General features: G+C 40.7%; 1 pseudogene; it reads right to left on the bottom strand.

The window, feature by feature from the left end:
- Nucleotides 1-1,098: 1,098 nt before the first annotated feature.
- LOC113898780 lies at nt 1,099-1,812 on the bottom strand (annotated as a pseudogene).
- Between the last annotated feature and the right edge of the window lie 5,680 nt (nt 1,813-7,492).

Raw genomic sequence — 7,492 nt, 5'->3', positions numbered from 1 at the left:
TTGTAAATAAACAGGACTCCTGATGACTCCAAAGTTCTGGCGATAAGTGCAACTTCAGTACTTGCCGCTTTCCTTGCGTAAAGTTTATGCAACTTTATTCTGTTGTTTGAGTGTGGCAAATGGGCAAGAGTGTACTTTGGGTTCTTCTTGGCTAGTGTTTCTCCTTGAGCTCCATTTACCAGGCTTGATTGTTGGGTGGGTCAGGAACAATAGCTGGGCTGCTGTAGCACAGAGACTTTCTTCTCTAACCTGCTTTGCAATGACCTGACCTACACTCAAAAATTTGTACTCCCGGAAACATTTTCCTTTCTTTCCTCGCTCCCTTCCTCCTTCCCTCCCATCCTTTTTTCCTTTGTTACTTGACACAAACTGTTTTTTAATACATCAAAGTAAATAAAAGAATCTGTTACACTCAGTAAGATGAGCAAAATGTGTGATTATTCCTAACTATTAGAATCTATGGTGGGAGGAAGAGAGAAATTGGGAGATTGGGACTGACACTGCTGCTGCTGCTGCTGCTGCTAAGTCGCTTCAGTCGTGTCCGACTCTGTGCAACCCCATAGACGGCAGCCCATTATGCTCCTCTGTCCCTGGGATTCTCCAGGCAAGAACACTGGAGTGGGTTGCCATTTCCTTCTCCAATGTATGAAAGTAAAAAGTGAAAGTGAAGTCGCTCAGTCATGTCTGACTCTTAGCGACCCCATGGACTGCAGCCTACCAGGCTCCTCCGTCCATGGATTTTCTAGGCAAGAGTACTGGAGTGGGATGCCATTGTATAGCACAAGGAACTCTACTCAATACTCTGTAATGGCCTTATATGGGAAAAGAATCTATTTAATAAAAAAGTGTGAATATGTGTATAACTGATTCACTTTGCTGTACAGCAGAAATTAATACAACATTGTAAATCAACTATATCCAATAAGATTTTTTTTTAAATAAATGAAAAATAAATCTCAAAACTCTGTAACTTGATGTATTATTAAAGGGGCAATTAATATTTGTATGTGTGTATGTGTTTCTTTTAGTGAATTATCATTTAAGAAGGAGCATTTTTTTTTTTTTACTTTTATTTTGCATTTTTTTTTTTGGTGGCATTTATTCCCAGGCTGTAAGTTTTTGTTTCTTCAGTTTCTTCTGGGATATCTTTTTCTTCTGTGCAACCTCCTCTTCTGGTTTAGGAACAATCCATTCTTTTTCAGTAAGGATTGTCTCAATGCGGCAGGGAGAGCTCTTATACGGGTTGATCCAACCATGAGCTCTGTAAGTCCTGTGCCACATCTTCGGGGCTTTGTTCACCTGGATGTGCTCAATGACCAGAGAATCTACATCTAAGCCCTTCAGTTCAGTTCAGTTCAGTTCAGTCGCTCAGTCGTGTCCGACTCTTTGCGACACCATGAACTGCAGCATGCCAGGCCTCCCTGTCCATCACCAACTCCCGGAGTCCACCCAAACTCATGTCCATTGAGTCGGTGATGCCATCCAACAAACTCATTCTCTGTCATCCCCTTCTCCTCCTGCCCTCAATCTTCCCCAGCATCAGAGTCTTTTCCAGTGAGTCAGCTCTTTGCATCAGGTGGCCAAAGTATCTAAGCCCTTAAGTTCAGCACCACTTTCTGCATTTTTGAGTATGTGCAGTAAAAATTCAGCACTCTTTTTGGGCCACCGACCCTTCATCCAGCCCCACTGTTTGGTCTGTGTACACCTACCAACTCCACTGTTGTAATAACGGAATGGCACACATTGCTTCTTTAAAGTGACAGCCTTCAGATACTTGGTGGCTTTTCAGATATGCATACCCTTTATCGCCTGGGCAGCTTCACGAGTGCTTTTAAAGTGAACACGAATATTTGAACCTCTTGATTTGCATGATTTTGTGGAGTTTTCTGGGTCGAGTGAATAGTGTACCAGTTTTAGAGGTCACGGAAAAGCCTGGTGGGCTGAAGTCCATGGGGTCGCACAGAGTCGGACACGACTGAAGCGACTTAGCAGCAGCAGCAGCAGGCTGCTTACGGGAAAAGCAAGAAGGAGTTTTTTTTAAAAAAACTCTGAAGTGTATACTTTGACCTCTTTGGGGGTCAACTCAATTCATATTTCCTAAATATCTATATGAAAAACTAGGATAACACCCACTTCTGCTTGTTTTGTAATAGCATTTTCAGAAATTATCCATTATAAAAACAGTGGCTTGGTGGTAAAGAATCTGCCTACAATACAGGAGACCCGAGTTGATCCCTGGGTTGGAAAGATGCCTTGAAACAGGAAATGGCAACCCACTCCAGTATTCTTGCCTGGAGAATTCCATGGATAGAAGAGCCTGGCAGGCTACAGTCCATGGGGTTACAAAGACACAACTGAGTGACTGAACGAAAAACAACATCTGCTGTACAGTAAAATTACACTTTAAATATTGTTATAAACAACACAGTTCAGTTTCTAAAGATAAAATTTCCCATTTGTTACCATATTTTATAAGGTGCAAACTTTTATTTTCAGAATATCTATGTATACAGTCTAATAAATTTGTTTTACTGTGGGTGAACAGAAAAAAAAATGATGTCTAACTTAGTGCTGAATTTAAAGTTGAATTGAACTTAAAATTGTGTTCAGTAAATAAATAAAAATAGCATCATTAAAAAAAAACCCTAAGTTACAGATAGATGTATGTGGTAGTTTTAAAGTATCAAATAGTTCTATAAGGCAAAAGAAAAGTAGTTATCCACTGTTTCACTGGTTCCATTCAGAATTTCCCTCCCCAGAGGCAAATACTTGCAAGTCTTCCAGCTCTTTTTTCTGATATTTGCCTCCATTTATCTAAGAAACACACATAAGCCTTTTACTAATATTTAAGTTGATATTTTCTAATGACTTGCAACTGGATAAGGTGACAATTAGCACCCTTATCCAGATGCACCGTCACACAGACATTTTCTCTCTTTTTAATCCTCCTCCTATTTTTTAATAATAATATTTTAATATTATTTTAATAATTTAATAATAATATTTGTTAGGTGAATTTCTATTGTTTAAATTTATTTATGTGGGATACTAGGACTATACTTCCTTTCTTTTATAATTTATGTATTTAATTTAGTTGCTCAGTCATGTCCAACTCTGTGACCCCATGGACTGTAGCCTGCCACCCAATGGACTGTATCTCACCATGCTCCTCTGTCCCTGGAATTCTTCAGGCAAGAATACTAGAGTAGGTAGGCCTTCCCTTCTCCGGGGCATCTTCCTGACCCAGGGATCAAACCCCAGTCTCCTGCATTGCAGGCAGATTCTTTACTGTCTAAGCTACCAGGGAAGCCCAAATTTAGAGTTTAAAAGTGGTTTTGGTTGCTTAGTTTTTTTGTTTTTAGGTAAGAAGTGGATTTATTTAGAGAGAAACACACTCCACAGAGGGTGGGCTGTCTTAAAAGGTAAGAGCAGCCTTGGGAGAAACACACTACACAGAGGAGACAGCAGGCTGACTTAGAGGGCAAATACCACCTAGAAATGTAGTGTGGTCAGCTTTTGTGGGCTGGATACTTTCACAGACTAATGAGTGGGAAGATTATTCCAACTATTTTGGAGAAGAGTGGATATTTCCAGGACTGGGCCATCACCCACTTTGTGAGCTTTGATGGTCAGCCTTGGAACTGTCATGGTGCCTGTGGGAGTGTCACTTGGCTTGCTGATGTGTTACAATGAGCATATACTGGGGTGAGAAGGCTGGTGGACTACAGTCCAAGGGGCCGCAAAGAATCAAACACAACTTACTAACTAAAACAGCAACACAACAGCATACTGAGTCTCAGAGTTGTTTAGTTTCTAACATATTTTCCACAATGTTACTCCCAAATTTTGCTAGAAATAGAATTCTCAGCACCATATGTTCCAATTCCACTCCCACTGCCTCAGTTAATTAATTCTTGTTTTTCTTAGTGACAGCCTTCCTAAACCTGGATCTTCTTATTCTGATCTCCGCTGGTGGTTTCTGATCTTGGACTCAACTTTAATCTGGGTTTTTGCTTTTGGTTTTTTGGTTGAGCCTTATGGCATGCAGGATTTAAGTTCTCCAGACCAGGGATCGAACCTGTGTCCTCTGCGTGGAAGTAAGAATTCTTAACCACTGGACCAGGGAAATCCCTCAACCTGGGCTTTTTCATTTTTTCATTGCTTTCTTAGGGGTCCACTTTGCCTTTCTCTTTTTTTCTGAATCCCACACTTTCTCATTCTTGATTTACTTCCTTGTTTGCTGAAATACACCCCTCAGTAACGTCTAGGAAAAGGTGTAGTAAACAGCCTCCAAAGTAGCCCTTAATGATCCCCATTTCCTAATATTTGCATCCTATTATGGTCCTCTCTCAACAGTATCCCTGGAGAAGGAAATGGCACCCCACTCCAATACTCTTGCCTAGAAAATCCTATGGATGGAGGAGCCTGGTGGGCTACAGTCCATGGAGTCGCAAAGAGTTGGACACAACTGAGCGACTTCACTCACTTTAACTTCACTCAACAGTATATGAGAAAAGTTATGTTATTTCACTTCTGAGATTAGGTTATAAAAGATTATAGCTTCTATTTTGGGAAACTGGCCTCTTTGTCTCAAATTCATGCTTGGTGGGAGATAAATTGCCTTGTTTTGAGCAGTGTTATATAATGGCCCGTGTGCTGAGGAACTGAGATCTCCTACTAATGTAGAAATTGATAGGCAGTCAGTGTAGGACTCTGAGACCTTAGTCATGTTTTCAACAAACATCTTGCTCCATTAATCTAAAGTTATATCTTTATCCTGAATTCTTGGACTGTGTCCTTGGTCTGATAAATTATCAGATCCAGTGAAGGGCAGTAATTAACTTCTGTTCTGTATGCCTGAGGGAAAAGCAACTGGTGATCATTAATCTGAGCCACCAGGGAAGTCCGCTGTGAACTTCGAGATGTTCAAGCTGGTTTTAGAAAAGGCAGAGGAACCAGAGATCAAATTGCCAACATCCGCTGGATCATCGAAACAGCAAGAGAGTTCCAGAAAAACATCTATTTCTGCTTTATTGACTATGCCAAAGCCTTTGACTGTCTGGATCACAATAAATTGTGGAAAATTCTGAAAGAGATGGGAATACCAGACCACCTGACCTGCCTCTTGAGAAACCTGTATGCAGGTCAGGAAGCAACAGTTAGAACTAGACATGGAACAACAGACTGGTTCCAAATAGGAAAAGAAGTACATCAAGGCTGTATATTGTCACCCTGCTTATTTAACTTCTATGCAGAGTACATCATGAGAAACGCTGGGCTGGAAGAAGCACAAGCTGGAATCAAGATTGCCAGGAGAAATCTCAATAACCTCAGATATGCAGATGACACCACCCTTATGGCAGAAATTGAAGAGGAACTCAAAAGCCTGTTGATGAAAGTGAAAGAGGAGAATGAAAAAGTTGGCTTAAAGTTCAACATTCAGAAAGCGAAGATCATGCCATCTGTCCCATCACTTCATGGCAAATAGATGGGGAAAAGTGGAAACAGTGACAGACTTTTTTTTTTGGCTCCAAAATCACTGCAGATGGTGACTACAGCCATGAAATTAAAAGACGCTTTCTCCTTGGAAGGAAAGTTATGACCAACCTAGATAGCATATTCAAAAGCAGAGACATTACTTTGTCAACAAAGGTCTGTCTAGTCAAGGCTATGATTTTTCCAGTGGTCATGTATGGATGTGAGAGTTGGACTGTGAAGAAAGCTGAGTGCCAAAGAATTGATGCTTTTGAACTGTGGTGTTGGAGAAGACTCTTGAGAGTCCCTTGGACTGCAAGGAGATCCAACCAGTCCATCCTAAAGGAGATCAGTCCTGGGCGTTCATTGGAAGGACTGATGTTGAAGCTGAAAGTCCAGTACTTTGGCCACCTGATGAGAAGAGCCGACTCATTGGAAAAGACCCTGATGCTGGGAGGGATTGGAGGCAGGAGGAGAAGGGGACGACAGAGGATGAGATGGCTAGATGGCATCACTGACTCTATGGACATGAGTCTGAGTGAACTCCGGGAGTTGGTGGTGGACAGGGAGGCCTGGCGTGCTGCAGTTCATGGGGTTGCAAAGAGTCAGACATGACTGAGTGATTGAACTGAACTGAACTGAACTGATCATTAATCTTAAACAGCATATATCTGATCCATTGTAAAATGGCCAGAGGGCATGAAAAAGGGTGACGACTTAATCTAAGGATCAAGAAAAGCCATAGAATTGTTAAGCATCTTGACCTTTAAATTGATTGGTTAGAAATAGTGTATTTTAAGGACAGGAGCCAACCAAAAATGTACAGATTAAGTATATAAAAACTGTGGTGAGTCCTGACTTTAGGGGACTCTTTACCTCTTCTCAGTGTCTATGCAGAGAACTTTGTGCTTTCCTTCTCTTTAATAAATCCTGTTTGCTTGCTACCATGAGTGTTGGCGTGTTCATGAAGTCCATTCTTCAGCTCTGTGAACAAGAACTCAGAGTCCTGTTTCACTAGTAGCAGCCAGTGAGCACCTGAGAGCAGCCAACAGGCGCATGAATGACCTTGGGTGCACCTTCTTCAGCCCAAGTGCAGCCACGACTTGACTGCAGCCCTGGATGATGGCTTGACTTGCGAGCACACGAGGGCTTCTCAGCTATAACCCCCAGCTGACCCACCCTGGAATTGCTGACTCACAGAAATTGGAAGAAAGTAAATGTTTGTTTTCTTAAGCTGTACAAATTTAGGGGAATTTATTTTGTTGCAATAGATAACTAATACAGAGTGAAAAGGAGATAGATCTTTGAGATATTTAAAGTCTAAAAATGTATTTGTTCTATCCTTGCACTTGTTTGGAAGCTTGGCTGGGTATGTAATTCTGGGGAAGAAATGAATTTTCCTTAAAATTTTGAAGGCTTTGCAGTTGCAGTTGAACAGTTATCAGACATCTTGATTCCTGATTCTTTTCAAATGTCCTTCTCTCCCACTCCAGAATCTCTATTCTGAAGTTTCATGATGATATTTCTTGGAATGGATCTCTTTTTATTCATTATACTGGGGGATATATTAATCTTTTATTTTAGAATTTGTGAGAAGTAGTTTTCTTCACTTATTTCTCTGAAGATTTTCTTTTCTCTTTTTCTCTGTTCTTTCTTTCTGAAACTCATACTCTTATTCAGCTCAAGGCTGTTGAATCTTCTACACTGATCCTCTAATTTTCTTAATCTTTTCTCTTCTACATTTCATCTCTTTTTTTCCCTCCTGTGGTCCGGGTGATTTTCGTCAAGTTTCTATTCCAACTCTTCTACTGAATTTTAAAATTCTGCTATCTTTTCCCTCTTCCCAATCTTTCAACCAATAAGAACTTTATTAGGTAGATCAGAATAGGATAAACTTCCAGGAGGAATAATATACATTGGTTACAGGCAAGATATTACAGTTATTCGGTTCATCTATCTTATGAACATGTCTCAAATTTGGAAATGCCCATCCCCTGGGATAACACCAAAGATCAAC

This window comes from Bos indicus x Bos taurus, chromosome 9, assembly GCF_003369695.1.
Source record: "Bos indicus x Bos taurus breed Angus x Brahman F1 hybrid chromosome 9, Bos_hybrid_MaternalHap_v2.0, whole genome shotgun sequence".
NCBI lineage: Eukaryota > Metazoa > Chordata > Mammalia > Artiodactyla > Bovidae > Bos > Bos indicus x Bos taurus.
Note: the sequence above shows the minus strand (reverse complement) of the source record. Positions and strands in the feature narration are given on the sequence as shown.